A 12288-nucleotide genomic window follows, 5' to 3' on the forward strand; every position below is an offset into this window, starting at 1 on the left:
ACCCATCTTGGTTATATTATCATCATAAGTTGTGTTGTTAAGTGGGCTTTAATTTTCTTGTCTATGAATCGTGTGGCAGTACCAAGCCTGTCGAGAGACAGACAAAAACATACCAACCAATGTTGATGTCAAGGGACACAAATAAAGGCAGTTTAACCCTTTTACATTACAAAGAAATCAAAGGAAGTCTGTGCAGTTAGCCTGAGTTTCCGGAAATGTTACTTTATATTCAAAGTTTATTGTATATACAGTGGAAACGTGAATACATTTCACCAGAACTAGCAATAGACAAACGCTTTATGTTAAAGGTGAAACAAGTTTAATGTAACTGTCTGTTCACAGTTAAATGTTGAATCATGAAGTTACAGTCAAAAAGAGCCGGACAAACGTTCAGATGATGTATTTCTATCATGTGAAGAACAGATTAATAGCTCTGTCATCCAACAGACATCATATATGTTTGCCATCAAACATATCTGGAAAAACTGTTGGATTAACCCACACATAGTGATTACCACCAGTCTAAGTAAAAAAAAAAACAAGATGTTTACAAGAGTCTAAAACCATCACGCATTTATATAAGGATAAGAAAACCTTCTCCCAGATGTAGAGATGTAGAATTAAAAGGTACAATATATTAATTGCTGTAAATTAAAAGCCTTCATAGCTGTGTTAAGATATTGATATAAATGTTTTCAGGATACTGTAGCAATGAGCTGTTACTGTGAGGAAAGGATGACGGTGTGCCAAGTCTCATTTGTGACAACAGAGTAAATACTTGATCTTTCAAATCCATTGAATTCAGTGCTCATGGAAATGCCGTAAGCACCTATGTTGTCAATAAGAAGCCAGTCTCCAACATGTAGCTCAGGAACCAAGTAGTTGTCAACGATTTTGTCAATGTAGTCGCAGGTCGGACCCCAGATGACTGACCTGTATCTCTTCTCACTGCTCTCCACAGCCTGCTCACATCAAAGACATAAAAAGGGAATCATGTGATAATTTAGCTGTTACGTGTTGTTTTAAGAACTTGAAAGGAATGATAGATGGGTTTTAAGAGTCACCAACACAAAAATACTATCACAACTGACTTTTTTCAAGAGGTAAAAGTGTAATCCTAAATGAAATAATTAAATCAATTTTGGCACAACTGGCATGTATTTAGTTATGATTAAAGGCAATATTATTAAACAAGATAACAAATGTGGTTACTCTTTACATAGAGAAATTATTTAGTCTTACTCTGTGAAGGTAGGGTGAAACTTGCCCATTTATTAGAAGAAAATGTAGGGAGCCAAACACACCGTCACTCAGGTAGTACATCATCAGTCTCTCAGGAACTTCTTTTTTTGGGTGAAACCAATAAATATCTTAAACATTGTTTTCCACGTATACATTCCAAGCATGTTTGGAATTTGCCACAGGTAAGTGCAATGAATGTAAGTTATGCACATAACTATAGGTCTTTGAGATCAAATAATGACCATCACTATGGTCTACACCTTGAACGATGCCATCTTTCTGCCTATCCCCAAGACCTATGGCAACATAGTCATGTGCCTGGTGACAGGACTTTGCCCTCTGTGTACATAAGCACCAATGTGACCAAGCCACCTCCTCTTGCATTGAATACCTCAGCCTGTTCAGAGCAACAAAATATGGTGATGATCATTTGGTCTCATAGATCCACAATTATAACTCCTGATCTATTTGAACCTTGTTCAGACCATCAACACGATCTGCACCTTAGATGAGTCACACCATCAGTGTCGCAAGGGACAAAGGGCCTACTATCTTAAACACCGCCAGCCACAGAGAGTACTCCTGAGCTCATGGGGGCTTGTGGTGCAACAGTGACCCTGTAAGATTGTGCAGACATGCATGATGTAGCCCAAAAGGAATTTGCACAGAAACCTCTCAATGCAGCCCATGAGGTAACACTACTGATGGAGTGTGTTGCCAGATCATCTGGAATTTGGAGACTAAAGCCAGCATAGGCCTGAGAAATGGTGTCAACTACCCAGTGTGCCAGACATTGCTTATGTGGCGGGGTGGGAGGTGTATCGGTTGACGACAACGCCACCTGGGGAATTTCACCCCAGGAATTAACCGGAGAACAGGCACACACAGATAAGGTTCTATTCCAGAGGCAGAGACAGGATTGAGGGTTATGCACTACAATTTTATTAAATCCAATACTCAAAAAAATGACGCAGCTATACAAAAGCTAAATTAACAAAAGGGGTGGACAGGGCTGGGGCTCCACCGGCAGGTAAAACTCAATTAGGGGAGATAAACAAACTAAAAACACCCGTGCTACTGCAAGCAAAACCACACACGAGGGGGGTGATGAAAACGCCCTCCACCAGGGGTTGGGGCTCCGCCGTGGCCCGCAGCACCTGTCCACAAAGAAAAGGAACAATTAAATTTGCAATGATAAACAATCAGACGCGACGAGCACACAGGCAAATAAATGGTGACCAGGTCGTCTAAAAGAACACAACGTCAACCAAGAAATGAAAAGCAACAAAACCTAAAAAAAGTAAATATAAATTGATACAATTTACACACTGTTAAGAGTCTAAAATTTAGGCAAAAGCTCCGTGGTCGCCTCGGCGGCACCACCACGTCTCAGCGCCATTTCTCCAAGCGAAGGAGAGAGAAAGAGAGAGATTTGATTTTACAAAAATACTTTATTTACAAGTTTACACAGGGGCACAAGCGCCCTGTTCAGAACACGAAATCCACAATATCATAAATAAATAAATACTATAAAGCAGCGATACAACTATCCCATAAGGGGTTGTGCAAATTGCAAATTGTCTTCTTTCACAGTGGAGAGTACATCATTGTAACACCATATTTCACAAAATCGGCTAAGGTCATTCATCATTTTATAAAAACCAAACTCCAACCTCAGCCTGCACCGGGTGTTACACCACACTGAGGTGGCCTCACAATCTCCGTTTTTCTCGATTTTGTTTTTTCTGGAGACATAGATTGCCATCTTGGCTTCTCCACAAATAAAATTGAGTAGCTGCCATTTGTTTTGAGCAGTTTTCCTGTACCCTGCTCCATAGATAAAACCTCTGACAGAATGTTTTATTAAAACCACCTTTTAAAACATTAAAAAGTACAGTGAGTCGTTCACACTCACTGTACGCGTGAAACACCGTCTCTCGCCCTGGGCAGAACAGGCACTGGTCCGACACTGCGGGGTCCAATCGAGAGAGGTAGACATTTAGTGCCACAACTCCTCCACTGGAGGTCCCCGGTCCTCTTTTTGATGGGGGGTTTATATAGGACCCTCCATTGTGGAATGTGTTCCCTCAGTCTGTCCACACAGAGGCCGCTCTATTGAGTAGCCCCTGTCCATTAATTGTCTTTACAATGTTCACATATAAAGTCCTATTGTTAGTTCTGTAGAGGCCCAGTTTGTCCTTGCAGAGGGCCTTCAGGAGAGGCCCGCTGAGCTCCTCGCATCCAGGGTTCAACTGGAAGTCAGGGAAGATCTCTGTGGGGTCCGGCTCAGCTCTCCCTCTGCCATACCGCAGGAGAAGACTTCCATTTAAAAAGAGCACAGGATTTAAAAACACTCCGATAAAAAGCTGGCAGACCCCTTAAATTTAAACTTTGGAAATCAGTTAAAAACAGAGCAGCATCTAGTCCCAAGTTGCTCACATGTCTGAGTAAGCAGCTGGCCACATCCCTCCACACTAAGTTAGGAGGTCCCGTCTGGTACCTCTGCACAAACCATAGCCTGAAGGTGGCTGTTCTACTGGCCAGGTGGATGAGGCCCTGGCACCCCTTGGTCTCTGGATAAAAACAGGACTGACTGTGGCACCCAGTGGTAGCCGCCCCAGAAGAAGTTAACCAGTTTCGCCTAGGTCTGAGACAGCAGCCTTGGTGGTGGCACTAAACAGGCCAAACGTTGCCACAGCAGCGAGGCTATTAGGTTGTTAATTAAAACTCTTCCTCTGAATGACGGAGTGCACCCACCTCCATTTCTTTAATCTTTCTTCAACCTTTGACAACATTCTCCCAGTTCTTTTCTACCATGCGTTCATTTCCTTAGGTACACTCCGAGATATTTAAGGCCATCCCTCCTCCAGGCCAGACCTTGAGGGAGAACGGGGAGGCCCTGAAGCCCCTCACTGATGACCAGGGCTTCGCTCTTCCCCCAATTCACCCTTGCAGACGAAACCTCACAGAACTTATCGGTTACACTTAAAACTGCATTAATGTCTGCCTGGTCTTTAATAAAAATGGCAACATCAGCATAGGCAGATAAAACCACATTACTGTTAAAACCCGGTAAAAACAGACCTTGAAGACAAGAGCGTAGTTTGTTGAGGAGGGGTTCCAGGGAGAGCGCGTAGAGCATCCCACAGAGAAACAGCCTGCCAGACACCTCTACACACTCTAAAAGGAGCACACAAGCTGCCATTGACCTTCAGGACACTCAATGTTACTGTACAGTACCTGGATCCTGGCTATCAGACCAGCACTGAACCCAAACCTCTCCATGGTTCTCCACAGGAAGTTGTGTTCAACACGGTCAAAAGCCTTTTCTTGATCTAAAGAAAGTAGACCAGCACTCATCCCAATGAACTGGAGACCTCCAAAACATCCCTAATGAGGCAGACATTGTCTACCATTGACCTGCCAGGTACACAGTACGTCTGGTCCTGATGGATGACCTGCTCCATTGCGTCCCTCAGCCAGATGGCCAAGGCCTTGGAGAGTATCTTATAGTCCGTGCAGAGGAGGGACACAGGGCGCCAGTTCCTTATGTCCTGCAGGTTCCCTTTCTTCGGCAGGAGGGTGATGACGGCTCTCCTGAAGGACAGTGGTAGGGAACCGGTGGCGAGACTCTCGTTAAAGACTTCTAGGACGTCTTGAGCGAGGATGTCCCAGAAAGCCATGTAAAACTCCGAGAGACCGTCGATGCCCGGGGCCTTTCGGTCCTGGATTGACTGCAGGGCCACATGCAGTTCTTGTGCCGTCAACGGGCGCTCCATTCGGTGGTTGGTCTCCCTGGAGACCCTGGGCAGTCCTTGACTAAAAGCACTAAAAGCATTAAAACAGTCTTTGTCGTCTTTAAAATCGAAGCATAAAACCCCACCGCTCTCCTCCTGATCTGCCCCGGGTCGGTCAGCTCCTGCCCTGTGTCCGACAGCAAGGAGTGGATCAGCTTCCTCTGCCCAGACTTCCTCTCAAGGCCAAAGAAGAAACTGGAGGGTGCATCCATCTCCGATATGTTCTGGATTCTGGACTGGACCAGGGCGCCCTGTGCTCTGGCACCTAGCAGGTTGGCTAAAGCCATCTTTTTGGTCTTGAGGATTCCAATAGATCCTCCGTTTCCTGTGGACTCATTCAAACGTTCGAGCTCCACAATCTCAGTTTCCAGATCTCTGATGGATCCGGTGACGTGACGAGTAACATTGAGAGTATGCTGCTGACACAACATTCTGATTTGTGCCTTTCCGTAGTCCCACCACTGTTTTAGGCAGCTAAAACCGCCCTTTCTCTGCCTAAAACCAGCCCAAAAATAGCTAAGAGCATCTTTAAAACCCACATCAGATGCTAAAACTGAATTAAATAGCCAGTAGGCGCTTCTTGGTAAAATGTTAATAAAAACAGCACATAAAACCAAAGCATGATCAGTAAAACCCACAGGCACAATATTATTGATGATATAAACACATTAAAATTATGTTTAACAGTAAAAGCGATCTAAACGAGCTAAAGACACCCTATCTTCTCTAACGTGGGACCACGTAAACTGTCTGCAGCCTATGTGAGACCTTCTCCACACGTCCACCAGACCATGGGAGTAGACCAGCTGCCTCAGGACCTGCTGCGAGGACGGATGCGGCTCCGCGTTGTTCCGGTCTAAAAATTCATCTTCAGTGCAATTAAAATCACCACCCAAGAATAAATAATCGACAGAACCACACCCCCGGAGTTTGTTGAGTGTCTCTAAAAAGGTCTTCCTCTCTGCACCACTGTTGGGAGCATACACATTAATAAAAGCAGCACTACTGGTCAAACTGGGCCGTGATTAAAAGACACCTCCCCTGAACAACATGTTCAACAGTAAAAGATGTTGGGCTAAAACTCTTGAAGAGGATCCCCACCCCAGCACTGAAGGCTGTGTCGTGGCTTAAAAACACCCTCCCCTCCCATCTTCTGCACAAATCAGCCTCATTTAAAACGTCACAGAGTTTCTTGTAAAAACATGACACTAATCTTTAAAATCATTGTTTCATACACAGACTCTTCTTCTCTGCCTCTGTTTATATTTAAGCTCCCAATCTTAAAACTACTCATTAAAAAGTGGGAGATAAAGACAGCGATAAAACAGTGATGAAGCTAATAAAAAACTAAGGTGCATTTCCCAACATATTCACATTAATTCCCTCCTAACTTTAAGAATCAGTTTTTTCAGTCTAAAAACCTCCTGATCAATAAAATCTGCCTCAGCCTTATTTTTTGTGTGGCGTCTGGCAGAAAGATAAAACTGCTGTTTGTCCGGAAAGTAGTCTTCAATGTTTACCCCCTTCATGTTTTTTGTGTCTTGTAAAAATGTTTTAATCATTTTGGCAGAATAGGACTTGTCCTCCTGACTGCCCAGGTTCTTCTGATGGAGGTCACCATCATCAGACGCACAGCCCTCGCTGTCGTCCGGCCCTTCTATTTTTCCTCTTGCCTGTCTGTCTGCTTTTTAGCTTTGACAGGACCAGGCCTGTTACTGCTGCGGAGCCTCGATGGAGCTGGAGACCAACCGGCTTCCTGCTCCATCAACTCCACAGCTTCAGCTGCTCCATTACAGCCCAGCTCCTCTTCCTCACCCACCTCACCTACCTGAAGCCCAGCTTCCCCCTGTTCACTCACTCCACCCGTCTAACCTATCTGTTCACCCCCCCTGCACACTCGCTCCACCTGTGTTCCCCTACCTCTACACACTCCTCCTGTCTCACCTTCCTGTACACCCATTTCATCCGCCTCGTCCCCCTGTACAGACGTTCCACCTGTGTCACCTACCTCCTCACACACTCCTCCTGTCTTTCCCTCCTGTACACACACACACACACACACTAGTCTCACCGTCCTGCACCCTCTCTTCACCTTTCTCACCCACCTGTTCACCCTCACCTGTGTTTCCGTCACTACCCACCGGGGTCGTCGCCCCATCATCCCCCGGACCCTCGGCTCCGGCGACCGATCGCTCACCAGCAGCTCCGGGCTCCGCCGTGCGGGGCTCCGCAGCAGCGGCTCCGGGCCGCTCCCCCGAGCCCGACGCAGCCGATTTGGCTGCGTTTGGACACATTTTAATCAAGTGTCCTGCTTCGTTACACCCAAAACACTTCGTATGTGCCGACGAAGCGAACAGAATATAATCGAAATCGTCCACCCGGACTTTAAAACACACATTCAGATCCTCAAACCTGCCGGCGATGAGAGACTACGTGTTTCAGTAGGGGAGATTTACATCCAGACATGACTTTCCTCATAGGAGAAACAATCTTGCCATGTCTGGACAACTCCCGACACAGAAACTCGTCCGTAATGAACGGGGGCACGTTGGACAGGGTAACCTTAGTGGCCAGCTGGCTCAGAGGCAGCACCACCTCAAACCTCCCGCCGACACTGATGCCGGCCTCCACCAGCCGGTTCACCTGCTCCACCTTCTCCACGAACACCACCACGGCCCCGTTCATCCGGGCGGCCGATTTCACGGACCCATGTCCGATAACCTCTCCGACAGCCGGGGCCACCTCCTCCACGGTGTAGAGACCTGGCCCCCACCTTAACGCCATGTCTCCGTGTTAACCGGGAGGGATCCCCGCTACCACCACCAAGCACCATGGCGTCAGACGCCATCCAGCCAGACAAACGCTGGCTGGTTACACGCCAAAACACCGATAAACTAAACTAAAAAAAACAACACAAGACACCACCAACAATTAATTAAAACTATACTGACAAAAACTAACAACAACACAGCTTAAACAGCCAAAAAGGTTGAAAAATTCTCAAACGAGAACGCTCCCAGCTCACACCACGCTCCTCACAGAGAGAGAGAGAGAATCCCGAACCAAAGGACCGAGCCAAAGCAGCAGTGGGTCCAGTCAACGAGGTAGTCCGTGCCGACTGTTTGGTGGCGCCACCACTCCGTGAGGGGTTCCCGCTGGGGCAACGCGACCCACTGACGCCAGCCGGCAGCCAACTGCAGCAAGAACAGCCCCATTAACATTTATCAACTGAGTGGGGGAAGTCAGTGACGCGCATTGCTGCGTCTTACCTGCCCAGTGCAAACTAGCGCGCGTGCCCTTACGGCAAAGCGTTCTAGGCGGAAGGATGGCGGGAGGAAGCACCAACTTTCTTGGCGCTGCCAAACAGCATGCTCGCTCTGTGAAACAGTTTCTGTTGGTCGAACCGCCCAGATGAGCCGCAACCCCGCCGTACCGTTGAAGAGGGAAAACAACTAACGCCAGCTGGAGGCAGTGCCTTATATAAACCTTTTCTCCCCACCCACCAATTAAGGCACTACCTCCATATGGCACCTGTTCGGAGGGCAGGCCACGCCCTGCCACACTTAGACACAGGATCATCGTGCCTGCTAACCCATAGTAGTCCGAACCTGCTGGGTATTTAACACCTTGAACAGCAGAACCTTCAAAAACACATTCATCCACCCTAAGTCCAAGATTGGAAGCAGACTGTCACCTTTATTTGGGATGAGAAAATATCCAGAGTAAAACCCACTGAGCTGTTGAAGTCTAAGCGCTTGATTGGGGCTCTTTTTTAATGCGGCGGCAATAACTGTATGTTTTTGAACAGTGGGAATAGTTTTGTGACTGATAAAGGCTTTAATGCAAGCCAATTCAACAAGACCAACTTAAACTGCACAAATATACTGTATTCTAATGCAAAGAAAAAAGAAGATTCGTATAGTCAATTATAATGATGTGCAGCGTGTTTGGTTTGGCTTAAAGGCCAACTAAAAACATACCTCCCTCTTTTCTCATATCTTCCATGATGACCCTTTTAGCAATGACGTTGGCTGCAAGTGTGAAGGTTGTTTCCGCATAGTACCGACCTGGTTCTGCAATAACCTGCACTCCACTTTCAAATGGGAAATATTCATCAAGTGCTCCATTGATGACTTCTGAAAACTAGAAAGGTAAAACACCAAATATTTCAGTATTTCATCAAATGTCCTGGACACGAGGACCAAGATCATGTCCAGCTACATCAACAGGATCTTTCTGTACCTCTTGAAGAGTCACTGGAAAGTCTTTCCCTGAGAAACCTCCACCAATGTCCAACAGACTGAACTGGAAGCCCAACAGTTTCTGAAGGAAATGTCATCATCTTACAACAGCTTTCAGTGAAACTCCAATGGACTTGTTCCAATTTGAAGAATAACACATCTTAAAAAGTGATGTTAAATAAATATAAACCAATTCAAGCAATATTTTTCCTTGAACACAATACATGGCATTAGCTTTACTCTTTAATTGTCCTCATTAGTTTTTAGAAAAACGCTTCTTGGATGAAAGGACTTGAAAGAATTGTTACCTTTGACTAAAGTATTGATCATTACTGTATGTGCACGAAGTAATGTGCAGATAAAGCTGTGTGGGTTAAACCGTGGGTTAAACAGTTTCCTCAGATATTTGAAGTCCATCTAGATTGGGAAGAAACCTTAAACTGTACTATTATGGTATAGTGGTTATTTTTTGAGACCAAAATTGAGATTGATTGGCTTCTGTTGTCGATAAGGAATGTATGATGTACGGTGACTTGCAAATCTGTTTCCATTAAATTAATAAATTCCTAATCTTAATGTTTGTATTTCAAGTCCATGAATAAGCATTAAAATGTGAGTAAAGAGAAGTAAACAGGAGAGAAGAGGATTGCATATATGTGAGTCTGAATCTATAAAAGTCTATACAATGAGTGCAAATTCTTATGAATGCAGGACAGTGTCCCTAAAAGCCTAACATTAGGTTAATGAGGCCCTTACAGTGACACAAATGACACGTAAATTTCAGATCAAGCCTGTCGAGAGACAGACAAAAACATACCGACCGATGTCGATGTCAAGGAACACAAATAAAGGCAGTTTGACCCTTTCACCCTTTTACATTACAAAGTCTGCGCAGTTAGCCTGACTTTCTGGAAATATTACTTTATAGTAAAAGTTTACTGTACATGCAGTGGAATGGTGAATACATTTCACAAGAACTAGCAAAAGACAAATGCTTCATGTTAAAGGTGAACCAAGTTTAATGTAACTGTCCACAGTTTAATGTTTAATCATGAAGTTGCAGTCAAAAAGTGCTGGACAAACATTCAGATGATGTATTTCTATCATGAGAAGAACAGATGAATAGATCAGTGAGCCAATCGACATCATATATTCCTTGCGGACAATAGGAGCCACTACAACCCATTTTTGCCTCAACAAAATACCACTACTTTAAAAAATAGGGTCAAAACATATCATCTCAGACAAAACTGCTTCTCATAGCAGGATCCACCGAGTTTAAGCCTTCTCCTGAACTCACTAGCAGCTCAAGACTTGGGATTTGCCACAGGTTAAGTGCAATGCAGAATGTAAGATATGCACGTAACTATGGGTCTCCTATAGTAGTCCTACTTTGACCTAGTTTAGTTTTAAGGTTTAATTCGTTTCGACTATGTCCTCTTACATAGATTAACATTAAATTCAAATATACCTTATACTGCCTCCAGACCAAATTACCCACTTTCACTTGTATTTCATACATAATGGAACTCATTATGTGAGAAATTATGACTTAAAACTTGACATCACTTACCGCTGTGTCAAAAACGCTTCGGGCATCAGCAATGGCTTGTCTGAAAGCCAAACTTTGACTGCATTGAGAGCCAATATGAAAACTCACGCCAACAACTTCTACGCCCACTCTCTGCAGCACATTCCAGCAGCCTACCAGTTGTGCTGAGTCCTGCTCCAAACTTTGAGCTAAGTCTGTAGAAGGATGACGAGTCATCCACTGCAATCCGGAGTACTAGTCTGGAATGATATATTCAAAACTCCATTTCCTGTGTTTATTCAATTTATCAATTGTGACATATTAAACCTTTTGCTTAGACTTGGCCATAAAAAACATGTAGCTTAGTATCATGAAAGAATAACCATTCTTGCAGGAAATAAAGGTGAATAGATCATCTGAATGCATGTAAATAAAAAGGGTTGTCATACAATGTTTTTGGACAATTTATTTCACTTACTTGGCCTTGGGGTGACAACGGGAAACTTTTCGTAATTCCTCTTCATCGTCAAAAGTCATTAAATTAACTCCCTGAGCACAGGCATATTTAATGTGTGACTGCGGTTTTGTTGTATGTGCATAGATGATGTTTTCAGGTTTTACTCCAAGGGACAGAACCTGACTGATCTCACCCTGTTAAGAAAACATATTTCAGGTCAGCAAACTGAAAAGAAACATTGACAAATGGAGAGAGAATTTAATTGTGGAAAATATTTTCGGGAACCTTGCTTGCACAGTCAAAGCCAGTTCCCAGAGCGTTCAGCGTCCTCAGGACTGTTTCTGTGCTGTTGCACTTGACAGCATAGAAAGGCTTGACTCGAGGCAAGTAGGAGAGCCACTTCAGGTGCATCTGGAGTGTCTAAATTCAGCACCTGGAAAGGTTCTTCACTGTCCTAAATTGGTAAAGCAAAGCCCACATTTGAAAACTGCATTTTAATATTAAACTTAAATCTAGAGATTCACTCACCATTGCGTCAAGCTCTTTAATTTTCTTGTCTATGAATCGTGTGGCAGTACTTTCATTGTCTAAAATGTAACACCCCCACTTATCCGGCCAAATGTCATTCATGGTTGGTCTCTTTGACATTAATTGTGCTGCAAAAGAAGAAAAACACAAACACAAATAAGTAGAGTAAAAGCACAGTTTACATTAAAAAAAAATTGTGTTCACAGCTGCGCTCTAAGATAGAAAAAGGAAGCTATTCCATTCTTTTTACATCTTGAAAAAGATTAATCAAGGGGCAGCTGTTGATTAACTGGTAATTCAGAATTCAAAAATGTGCCCAGTACATTCAAATTTCCTTTATTCATTGTTGTGAAAATGGAAAATGACAAACAGGAGAGATTAACATTTATTCAGGCATTGCACCTGCAGGGGGTACTGGCCTCTGTTCCATACTCACCCAACTGATGCTGCATTTTAGAATTAGAATTAGAATTAGAATCAGGTTTATTGCCA

At 44.2% G+C, this 12288-nt stretch overlaps 1 long non-coding RNA gene and 1 pseudogene across 1 annotated transcript; both read right to left on the bottom strand.

The window, feature by feature from the left end:
- Positions 1 to 296: 296 nt before the first annotated feature.
- LOC130520800 (ornithine decarboxylase-like) lies at positions 297 to 11898 on the bottom strand (annotated as a pseudogene).
- On the bottom strand, positions 2168 to 8598 carry LOC130520801 (uncharacterized). Its single transcript, XR_008949056.1, has 3 exons — positions 8309 to 8598; positions 3158 to 8233; positions 2168 to 2399 (listed from the first exon to the last, which is right to left on the bottom strand). It is a non-coding gene; the product is annotated as an uncharacterized LOC130520801 (long non-coding RNA).
- Positions 11899 to 12288: the final 390 nt, after the last annotated feature.

Source organism: Takifugu flavidus, unplaced genomic scaffold (assembly GCF_003711565.1).
Source record: "Takifugu flavidus isolate HTHZ2018 unplaced genomic scaffold, ASM371156v2 ctg535, whole genome shotgun sequence".
NCBI classification, from domain to species: Eukaryota; Metazoa; Chordata; class Actinopteri; order Tetraodontiformes; family Tetraodontidae; genus Takifugu; species Takifugu flavidus.